At 45.2% G+C, this 11,724-nt stretch overlaps 1 long non-coding RNA gene across 1 annotated transcript; it reads right to left on the bottom strand.

Annotated features, from left to right (window-relative positions):
* Positions 1-3,735: 3,735 nt before the first annotated feature.
* LOC129146222 (uncharacterized) lies at positions 3,736-7,989 on the bottom strand. Its single transcript, XR_008552729.1, has 3 exons — positions 7,907-7,989; positions 6,968-7,067; positions 3,736-4,615 (listed from the first exon to the last, which is right to left on the bottom strand). It is a non-coding gene; the product is annotated as an uncharacterized LOC129146222 (long non-coding RNA).
* Positions 7,990-11,724: the final 3,735 nt, after the last annotated feature.

Here is an 11,724-nt window from a genome sequence, read left to right as displayed (position 1 = left end):
GCTCCCCCCGCCATTCCCGCGTCAGCGCGCAGGGACGGGACGTCACGCGCAGGGGGCGGGGCAAGGCCGAGGACGTAGAGGCTCGCGGGGGGGGCCGGGGCGGGGCAGCGGCGCGCGCGGCCTGGTGGCGCGGAGGGGCGGTGCGGCGGAGGCGGGACACTGGCAGGCGGAGGCGCCAGGGCCGGCGGGAGGCGCAGGGGGACCGAGTCGCTGCCGAGGGGTGGGTCAGCCGGGCGAGGAGGGGACACAGCCCGGAGAGCCGAGAGCCGTGGGGGGCCGCTCAGAGGGGGAGCAGGAAGCGGGAGTGTGTGGCGTCAGAGCCCTGAAGATGGGGAGATAGAATGACGTGGAGGCAAGAACCCTCTGAAATAGGGATTCTCGCTCATTCGGAGAAGAGAACAAGTCGGTGTCGCCCTTCTGCGGGGACTCTGGATTTAGATATTAGCATTTGGGATATTACATATATGTGTGTGTCTGTATTAAAAGAAATAGTTGAATTTTTAAAAAAGATTTATTTATTTATACAAGCACTGGGTACAGTCAGAAGCGGGGGAGGGTGAGAGTATTCACCAGAACCAGAGCGGGGAGTAGGGCAGGCAGACCGATGTAATACACTGCTGAGGGGCGCAGCGGGCGGCAGGAGAGGTCTGCGCGCCATGTGGGACCCTCGCGCGGTGGCCGGGGATCCAACCGGCACTGCAGAGGCTGCGGGCAGCCTCGCAGCCCAGCGCTCAGCCGCTGCACCACCAGGGCGGCCCACCATAGAATTTTTTTAAAGAAAGCCTTAAAAATTCTGTTGCAGTTATAGAAAAATTTCTAAGGGTGAAAATATTGTCGTCCAGATAGTAAAGCAGGTGTAGGAAGAGCAGCGGCATATCAGTTAATGTCAAGTTCACCTTGTTGTTGTTTTTTGTTTTTACTGAGGGAGGTATCATAAGGGCAATCTATATAAATATTAACCCACCTGTGGAAGGTTCCAGCAATCTAAGGTGGGGTCAGAAAAGATGACCAGTCAGAGGTGGGGCTAGAGAGGATTATCAAACTTAGAAGACCCACCCATTCTGACCCCAAGGCAATAATTTCCACACTCATTCCATCACAGAACATTATGAAAGAACACCTCTTACCCTGGCAAAATGCAGCTTTTGTTCTTTCAGAGCCTATCTGAGTCTATGCAGACTTCTCTCTTTCCTGCTCTCTTTTCCTCGATCACCTTGCCATGTGCTGATGAAAGGGAACATTACTGAATGATTTGTCAGAGGATCCAAGAATCCCCCCACACTGAACCCCATCACCTGAATTCCATCAATAGGTTTTCAATTTTTAGCTTGAACTAATTTGTCAGTCCAAATGAGCACATTTTACCCTTTTTCAATTTTTACAATATTTATTGTTTTAATCAACAAGCTTCATCTAGTTATAGGTAAAAATAAAAAAAAAAAAACAGTGAAAATAATAAGGCACTAATTCAAAGCCCAGACCCTTCCAGCCTCAAATACAAGAGGTCTGGGGTCTCCCTCTGGGTGCAAGGGGTTAAGCATGTAATCAACATAAAAAGCTTACAAGCAATATAAATACACAGGCTAAGAGTGAAACTAAGAGTATGTTAAGGTGTCTGAGAGCGTCGTGAATGAATGGGGCTGCGTCCACACCCTGAATGTTAAAGATGATAAAAACAGATGGTGCCTGAGCCTGAACCTGATAAGGATGCATAAAAGGAGTGCATTCATGAAGCATTCTCCAAGCAGTCCCAAACCTGGCTCTGAGCTAAGGACTTTCCAGAAGCTCCTCTTCCGAGTCCAGCTTGCTGCTCCTGTTTGGACTCAGACTGTTCTCCAGCCAGAACCTCTCCTAACTCCTCAGTTTGGCACACCATGAACCAAGCCTCACTCCCCGGTTCTTCCTCCCACAAACTGGCGGCCTGCTCTCTGACAGCAGTACATGCTGCAGACCGGCTCAACATCCTGGGGACCATCCGGACTTCGGGCCCTCAAGCCTAGAGACTTCCACGGCCGGAGGACTTTCCCCTGGGTGGAAGGCCCGGCTAAGACACATCGTGGCTACTGTCTTCAGTCAGAGCTACTCTGGGAACTTTGGGTTGCCTTGCCTATGTGAATGTGTGTGTATGTGAAGAACATAGTAATAAAATTCTCTTTGAGAGCCAACTTCTGACTGAAGCCAATTAATCCCACTTGCGATAAGTCTCAGCACTATCAAGCTACTGGCAGCCACTGTGGTACAGGTTTCATCCCCAGCCTGGGAGCTGGCCCACATGGTGCAGCACACCTCTCCTGTCTCGCCTGCTGCTCCCCTCAGAAGAGTATCACTGCATCTCTGGCCTACAACCCCAGTCTTGTATGCATAAATAAATAAAAATTTAAATAAATAAATAAATAAATAAATAAAAATTTTACAAAACAAATACAAGAGGCCTGAAAGTTGTGCATAACTATGGGAAGAAAAAGACAAAATTTTGAATGGAGCAATGACATTCCATAAAACAAAATTTGAAATAACTGATAAAACCTTCCTGTGATTATTTCATTGCCTTTGCAAAAAGAAATATAGAACATAATAGAATGAAAATCCTGTATTCCAAGTCAACTTGTCACAGATCGATATAAATCGAGTGTCCTGCCTAAGAGAACACTTTTATTTTCTGTCTCATCCTACAAGTGAAAACATGGTTATTTCAGCAGAGGTTCCATCATTGACAGGAAAGCTGGCAGTATCAAGATTTATACTGATTCACTTGTGGTAGTTCAACAGTGGTTTTGATCCTGGAATTGTCAGGCCTAGTCTCCCAGCCAGGAACGGATCCCAGGCTGAAGGGGCAGCGCTGAGTCCCAGCCACTAGACCCCCATGGGTTGGTGTCTCACGAAGCTGCAGCAGGAACTTCACAGACTCACAGGCAAGCAAGCGAGAAGAGGCAGGTTTGTTTAGAGAAAGAAAAAGTTTATTGAGGAGAAAAGGAACTGAAATAAAGTGGGACTCCCAGGCCATGAAACCAGGCCTGGGAGGGGCAAGGAAGCCAAACTGGAGACGTGTCTCTGGGAATATATACCTTCTTTCCCTCATTATTATAAAGCTCCACCAGTCTCTTTGTGATTGGTTAGTTCTTGGCTGTCTCACTTAATTTGCTTCTTAGCGGGGGATCTTCACATTCTTTATCTAACAGGTTTGTCTTTCCCCATTTGTTGCATCTTTATCTTTATGGCCCAGTCTTCTGGGTGGGCATCCCTGCATTGAAGTTAAACAGCTGCCCTTCTAATTTGTCCATAAATTAAACCACTCTCCATTTCCCCAATCTCTACCTCCCTTTATCACCTGAAGGAAACCTAGGTCAGCATTAACAATGTTGTCCTTGGTCCTGGGATGTTTGTTTTTCCTAGTGGAATTAGTGACATTCCTCTTGCTGCCCTCATCTCTGAAGCCTTCCTCAACTCTCCGAGGTCCCCTCGTGCAGTGTCCCTAAAACTGCCTAATTACCCTAACTTGCCCTGTGTCTCAGTTTTATTTCTGGGTAAACTTGTAAACCGTACAAGTGTTACAGGACAGAGAGAGGGGCAGCCCAAACCCTGCAAACCTGCCTATTCTATATAGGGTTCTGTCATCCGCCCCATTAACACAAAACATGAGACTTTAATGGGAAGGAACTTTAATACAATTAGGAAACAATACAGAAAAGGCAAAGAATCTGGTTTCTAAATCAAGCACCCAAAGTTCCCCCCCCTTGTGGGTAAAACTCCAACTGTTGTAGAGCAACCCCTATACAAAACAGGGTGCCTGACTGTGGGTCCTCACCCGCACGCTTAAAAGGACTTATCAATGCTCTACTGCAGGCGCACGCGAAAGGTTAATAAAAGGTTTATTTACAAGGGAAGGGGAAATGAGGAAATGTACAGCTCTGGGAGAAAAGTGGGAGACAAAGTTTTAAATGAGTCCTACCCAATCCGCCGATCAGGAATCACAAAATGGCGCTCTCAGAGTTGGCCGCCAGCCAGGAGCGGTGAAGCCAGGAGGCGAGCGATCGCGAGCCAGCGACCCCAAGGCCCACGTGTTTGGTTTTTATATCCAACCTGGCTGCCCAACTCCACCCTCAGGTCCCAGCCACCCTCCCTTTTGTGGTGATGGGATTTGTCTTTCCCAATGTCTTGATGGCTTTAGTCTGGAGTGGGGGTGGGGTCCACAAAGCCTGTATGGGATTAACTCAGGACATCATTTCCCCCTAACACATCCAAATGGGATTGGCCCAGAGCAAGGCCCCACAGCCTGCCACAAGTCTAAAGCATCTTCCCGTGGGGACCCACAGAAAAGGGTCAGAAACAACCAGACAAGCCCAAGGAAAAGAGCAAAATCAAAATCAAGATAAAAACTGCCATTGTCACCTCCCTACGGGTCTCACCCACATCTGTGTCACCCAGTCCACGACCGAAAGACAAGCACAGTTTCTTCACGTGTCTCTAGGCTCCATGTGCCTCCTCCAGGTCTCCTTCTGGCTCCATTCTGCTTCCTTCCTCAGTCTCCTCTGCAGCTTCTTCTCTCTCTGCTCAGCTCCACCCTCCCTTGGGTGGGCCAGGAAACCTGGAACCTCCCCCTTTCCTGGGGGCCACCCTGTTACACAAGGTCAGAAGTATCATAAATGAAGAGGGTGCAAAGAAAAGGAAGAAAGAAAGAAAAAAAAAACACTGGGTGGGAATAGCAAGAGGCATTCAAGGAACCAAAGAATGCCAACAATATTTAACTCCCATTTTTTAAAAAGGAGATTTTATTTTTGGCTAAAAAGTTACCCTTTAAATGAATTTTGTCCACTGTCAATGAAAGGAAGTCACTGACACAGAGCAGAAGGCTATTGCCATGTCTATCCGTGACCTTTATTGTTTGTGACATGGTGACTTTCAAGGTAGCAAAGATGGCAACAGATGTTCTAGTCTCAACCCATTTGAGCAATGTTGAAATGGAATTGCACACAGGCCCCACAAAATGGGTATCCTCACCAACATTTCCACCCCAGAAAATAACACCTTTTTAGACATTACAGAAAATGACACATACATTTTTTTAAAGATTTATTTATTTATTTATAGAAGCACTGGGTACAGTCAGGAGCGTGGGAGGGTGAGAGAATTCACCAGAGCCAGAGCGGAGAGCAGAGCAGGCAGAAGGACCGAAATACACTGCTGAGGGGAGCAGCTGGCAGCAGGAGAGGTCTGCGCGCCATGTGGGCCCCTCCTCCAGTGGCCGGGTAGCAGCCGGGGATTGAACCGGTGCTGCAGAGGCTGCAGGCAGCTTTGCAACCCAGCGCTCAACTGCTGCGCCAGCGGGAAGGCCCAACACATACATTTTTTATTAACACTCTGTTTTATGAATGTTCCATAACTGGAAAAAAGTAACAAACCTAGATGGGATTTCCTATTTGTATGCAATTTACAGATTCCGTGCAATTTCAATGAAAATTTCCGTGGTGTTCTTCAACAAAATGGAACCAATACTGTTCAAATTCATATGGAATCACAAAACCTTGAGCAGTGAAAGTTCTGACTAAAAGGGAGGAAAAATGGAGGTCTCACACTCCCAGACATCCAACAATATGACAAAGCTGTTATAATAAAAACTATGTTGGGACAAAAACAGACACAGAGACCAATGGAATCAAAGTTAAGCCCAGAAATAAAAGCACACATATATGGTGAGCTAACCTATGACACAGGAGCAAAGAATATACATTGGAAAAAATTCGCCTCTTCCATAAATGGTGCTGGGGAAACTGGATTGCAACATGAAAAAGAATGAAGTAGACCACTGTCTCACACAACACACAAACCAACTCAAGTGGATGAAAGACTTGCATGTGAAACCTGGCACCATCGAATATACAGAAGGGAACACAGGACAACACTCAATGACATGATCCTCAGAAACATCTTTGAGGATTCTTCTCCAGAAGCAAGGAAAACCAGGGAGAATGTAAACAAGAGACAATGATCAAAACAAAGAGACACCCCGCTGAATGGGAGAAAATATCAGCACACCACATGACAGCTAAGGGACTGATATCAAAGATCTACAAAGAGCTTACATGACTCAACAAAAACAAAAAACCCAGTCCAAAAAAATGGGCAGAAGTAAAAAGACACTTCTCCAAAGAAGAAATGCAAATGGCCAACAGGCATAGAAAAAATGTTCATCATCACTAATATCAGGGAAATGCAAATCAAAACCACAATGAGGGACCACCTCACTCCAGTGAGAATGCTCCTCATTAAAAAAACAAAACAAAACTGGCAATAACAAATGCTGGAGAAGCGGTGGAAACAAAGGAGTCTCTGATGCTGCTGGTGGGAGCGCAAACTGGTCCAGCCACTATGGGCAGCTGTGTGGAGGTTCCTCAGAACACTGAAAACGGGTCTACACATGATCCAGAGTTCCACTCCTTGGAGTTCCACTCCACGTCATAGCCATGACATGGAAACAACTCAAATGCCACAAAACAGATGAATGGATCAAAAAGTTGTGGTACAGTTACACCGCGGAGTATTGCTCATAATCAAAAAAGACAAATTCATGCTGTTTGTGGTGATACGGATGGAGCTGGAAGGGATGATGCTAGCCACAGTAAGGCAGGAGAAAGAGAAATATCAGCTGGTTTCTTACGTGGGAAATATAGAGAAACTGAACAAAAGGTAGAGAAAAAGACAACCCCAGCAGGCTGACCAAGAGCTGAGGCCCCCAGCGCGGAGGGGGAGGGGGTGAACAGAGGGGAGGGAAAGAGCACAAGGGATTATGGTGATGGGTCACGGGTGCTATTCTGGTGGGAGCACTATGGGGACTACCCCTGAAGGGAGAATCCAATACCTAAAAAAAATGAACAATGATGCAATAAAAGAAAAAAAAGAGATGAACTTGAGGAAAGGGAAGACCCTAAGACAATATAAATAAATAAATGGTCCTAAAGGCGGGTCTCACCTGAACAATGCTGCAGGCACTGCCGAGGCATCCTCTCCTCACCAATTGTTCTAGAGCTCCAGGAATTTTCTCTGGTAAGTGCAGCAATTAAACCTGCTGCCTGGGAATCATTAGAAAAAGGCTAATTTAAAAAAAGATTTATTTATTTATACAAGAACCGGGGTGCAGGCCAGATGCGCCTCCCCGAGCCCAAGCGCCTTCCCTCCCTGAGCCTCACCTGTCTACTCCCCGCCGCCGGCTCCCCAGGTCAAGGGGCAGCGGCGCCCCAACGGGGTTCCTGAAGGACCAGGCTCACCCCAGCCGAACCTCACCCCGAGTCAGGGGCCAGCAGGGCCTGAACGAGCGTGCACGTGCGGTAGCGGCACAGGTACAGCCAGGTGCGCTGGGCGGGGCTGGGCGCGCAGGGGCTCCCAGAGGCCACGGCACCCCGGACGCAGGCGCTGGTGGGACGGCTCCCAAATGAACATTGAGATGCAGGCAAATGCCTCCTCCGCGCCCAAAATACTGTGACCCTACATTATCCGCTAGTCATTAAAAGGGCAAACAAAGTGGCTTGAATTTCTGGGAAAGATTATTTTTTAAACCATTCTTAAAAATCCCCTTACCTGAAGCTGACATAAAAGCATGACTAGGGGCCACCCTGGTAGGGAAGGGTTTAAGCACCACACTGTGAAGCCATCCACAGCCTCTGGAGCCCCAGTTCCATCCCCAGCCAGGAAGGTGACCCACGGGGAGCCACAGACCTCTCCTGTCTCCCCGCTGCTCCCCTCAGCAGTGGATTTCAGTCAGTCCACCTGTTCTGTTCCCCGCGCTGTCTCTGGTGAACTCCCTTACCCCACCCCCGCATCTCTGCCCTGCACCCGAGCTCTTGTATTCATAAGTAAATAAATCTGCAAAAAAAATAAAATAAAATAAAGCATAACACGTCTCCCGACTTACCCATCACGAGATATGTATGGCCGGGAACGCCCTGGCCGAGGACCGATGTATTGACAAGGGACCCCAGAAGCTGATCAGTGGAACGCCTTGTCAGTAAGATTAGAACAATGGCTGGGGATTAGGGTGTGTCATGAAGTAGGTAAGAAGTGCCGGAGGGCAGACTCACAATCCCTAATCTTCTACACCCTTCCCCTTTCTATCATCTCCATGCCCTTAATCTCCTTTTGCTCTTCCCCCTTACAACCAATACCGTGGGTCAATAAAAGGGCCAGGATCTTGCTCTTCAGCAATATCCTGCATTATGTAGCCTGCTCCACGACTCCTGTTTCTTTATCAGTGTGATATTGCCTGATGCAACAAATGGCTCCCAAACAGGGACCCCACACCCTGCTTCTCAAGCCCGGAGACGGGAATTGGACATCCTCTCAAGTCTGGCCAAAAGGCTTCACAGACCCAGAGTCTGCGACCAAGCGGTAAGAAGGTGTTTTCAGTCGTGTCTTTCCTATCTTTTTCTTCCAAATCAGCCTGGTAAAAGGCCCACAGATTCTGAGTCTGTGATGTTACTTTCTTCCAAATCAGCCAGGTAAAAGGCCCACAGAGCCGGACTCTGTGATGATAATCAGCCTGGTGAAAGGCCCACAGACACTGAGTCTGTGATGTTAACTTTCTTCAGTGAGTTTTTCAGTTAAATCTTTACTCTCTCTCTTAGAAAGATGAGTGATAATCTCACACCCCTTCAGATCAAAGATCTTAACCTCTCTTCTCTTGTTTTCCCCATGCATGGTCCATAAAAATTATTCCATTATCTTAAAAATGTTTGGTCTCAATAAAATAAAGCAAAAACAATATAAAGCCAAATGATTATTTCTTAAAAATACAAACTCAAATATTTTAGCATCTCAAACTTAGTAACAACTGCCTGTCTTTAAAATTTTGGTGACCTTGGGCCCTCAGTCTTAAGTAATGGTTGAAATTAAACACTTTATCTATATAAGGATTTTAACTTCTATCTCATTAAAAAATCTTGATATATGGGGCCTCCCTGGTAATACAGGGGTTGAAGTCTCAACACTGTTGAGCTATCTCAGGCCAGTACAGCAAGGGTTAGATCCTGGCTGGGGAGTGGCCCACATTACAGAGCCAGCCTCTCCTGTCTCAGCCGGCTTCTCCCCTCAACAGCATGTTTCGGTAGATAGTCTGTTCTCACCACTCTCAGGTTGGTCTTTTCACCCCCACACATCTGGCTTACACCCTAGTTCTTATGTATATAAATAGATAAAAAACCTTTAAAAATAGATAATTTGACTTCTTAAAATTAACACATGGCCAAAAGTTTAAATAAAAATCAAGAGATCTCTGTTTATCCTTGTCTTCTACCTCCGGAGGATTAACTATAAATGGCACCTATACAAAACCCCCAATTTTGATCATGATCTAAATTTGGTAAACTAGTGTAAATTCAATGGTTTAATTTAAGAGATACATGTCTTTAGGTTTTAAGATTGGGTGTTAATATTTAATGTTTAAATGTGTTTTCTTAAAAGGTAAAAATTGTTGTTCAACAAACACCGGTAATTAACTAAACAGAAAGAGGAACCCACTCTTAAAATCTTTGTTAGTATAAATAAGTAAGTATGTTATAAAGGTTGTAAGTTTGTTAATCCTGTAAAAAGCTTTTTCTAAAACAATAAGCTCTTCATCCTGTGGGTAATAATCCTACCTCCCCTCAAAACAATTATAAAGAACAACTTAGCGCTCCCTTTACACGAGGGGGTTAAAAAACATTTACTGGACTCTTCTGAGTCTGACCCTGATCACAAGGCCTCTTCAGAGGCTAGTGGTGGGGAATTTTTTAATCAAGCAGAGGATGCTACAGCACCCTCCACCTGAACTCTCTAATAAGCTTCAAGAAATCCTTAGAGCATTTCAGACTCTTTCCACTCATTCTAATCTGCCAATGTCTCAAGATTCTTGTCAGCAAAACTTAGTTAAAAAAATGCTTAAAGAAGGGCCTCCCGGGTGGTGCAGGCGGTTGAGTGCCGCAATGTGAGTCTGTCCGCAGACTCTGTATCATTGGTTTGACCCCGACCGAAGGGCGAGGATATACACTGCTGCTCCCCTCAGCAGTGTATATTGTCAGTCTGCCTGTTCTGTTCCCCGCTCTGTCTCTGGTGAATCCTCACACCATCCTGCACTTCTGGCCTATACCCCGGTTCTTCCATAAATAAATAAATATTTAAAAAATGTTTAAAGAACGCCGTAAATGAGAGGAAATCCTGTTAGTACATGGATATCCTGTTAGTACATGGATATCCTGTTAGGAAATCCTGTTAGTACATGGATAGTAACAAATCCTGTTAGTACAGTTTTGCATATCCTGTTAGTACAAAAAGGAGTTGTGTAACCCATGATAATATCCCCTTTCCTATTTTTTTAATTTAAATTTTATTTTTTATTCCCCGTACAATTACAACCCCCTTATTTTGACCCCAATCCCTCCTTTCCCCACCCCCACCCCCATAGAGTGTCTCTGGCTCATAGTTGTTTGCTGATTTTAATATTTTCTTTCTTATAGTTATTCCTTTTCCTGATCCCTTATTTAAGTTTTCTAGATTCCTGCTATGAGTGAGACCATCCGGTGTTTGTCTTTTTCTTTCTGGCCTATTTCGCTGAGCATGATCCCTTCCAGCTCCATCCATGTTGCTGCAAATTGCATGTGTTTATCTTTTTTGAATGCTGAGTAATATTCCATGGTGTATATGTACCACATCTTCTTGATCCAGTCATCTATTTTTGGGCTTTTGGGTTGTTTCCAAAGCTTAGCTATTGTAAATAGTGCTGCTATAAACATAGGGGTGCAGGTGCTCTTTGAATTGATGTTTCTGTGTCCTTTGGGTAAATACCTAGGAGTGGAATTGCTGGATCATATGGAAGCTCTATGTTTAGAAAGAAATCTCCACACAGCTCTCCATAGTGGTTGGACCAGTTTGCACTCCCACCAGCAGTGCAGGAGAGTTCCTTTTTCTCCACAACCTCGCCAACATTTGTTGTTGCAAGTTTTCTTAATATGTGCCATTCTCACTGGTGTAAGATGGTATCTCATTGTAGTTTTGATTTGCATCTCCCTGATTACAAGGGATGTTGAACATTTTTTCATATGCCTCTTGGCCAATTGCATTTCCTCTTCAGAGAAGTTTCTTTTTAGCTCTTCTGCCCATTTTTTGACTGGATTATTTCGTTTGTTTTTGTTGAGTCTCATCAGCTCTTTGTAGATTTTTGTGATCAGTCCTTTATCATTAGTGTTGGGTGCGAAAATGTTCTCCCAGGCGGTGGGGTTCTCTTTGCTTTTGTTATTGTCTCTTTTGCTGTGCAGAAGCTCTTTAATTTGATGTCGTCCCAGCTATTTACCTTTGCCTTCACTATCACTGCTTTGGGTGATGTGTCTGTAAAGATGTCTTTGATGTGCATATCATGTAGTGTTTCGCCTATATTTCCTTCTATGTATTTTATGGTTTCAGGTATTATGTCTTGTTCTTTAATCCATTTTGAGTTGTTTTTTGTGCATGGTGTTAGGTAGTAGTCAAGCTTCATTCTTTTGCATGTAGCGACCCAGTTTTCCCAGCACCATTTATTGAACAAACTTTCTTTGCTCAATGCATATTCTTTGCTCCTTTGTCAAAGATTAGTTGACCATAAATCTGTGGATTTATATCTGGATTTTCTATTTGATTCCATTGGTTTGTGTGTCTGTTCTTGTTCCAGTACCATGCAGTTTTTTATGATTAGGGCTTTGTAGTATAATTTGAAGTCTGGGAGTG

This window comes from Talpa occidentalis, unplaced genomic scaffold, assembly GCF_014898055.3.
Source record: "Talpa occidentalis isolate TD23 unplaced genomic scaffold, MPIMG_talOcc4v2.1 talOcc4.19, whole genome shotgun sequence".
Lineage (NCBI taxonomy): Eukaryota > Metazoa > Chordata > Mammalia > Eulipotyphla > Talpidae > Talpa > Talpa occidentalis.
This window is presented reverse-complemented; position numbering and strand designations above follow the sequence as displayed.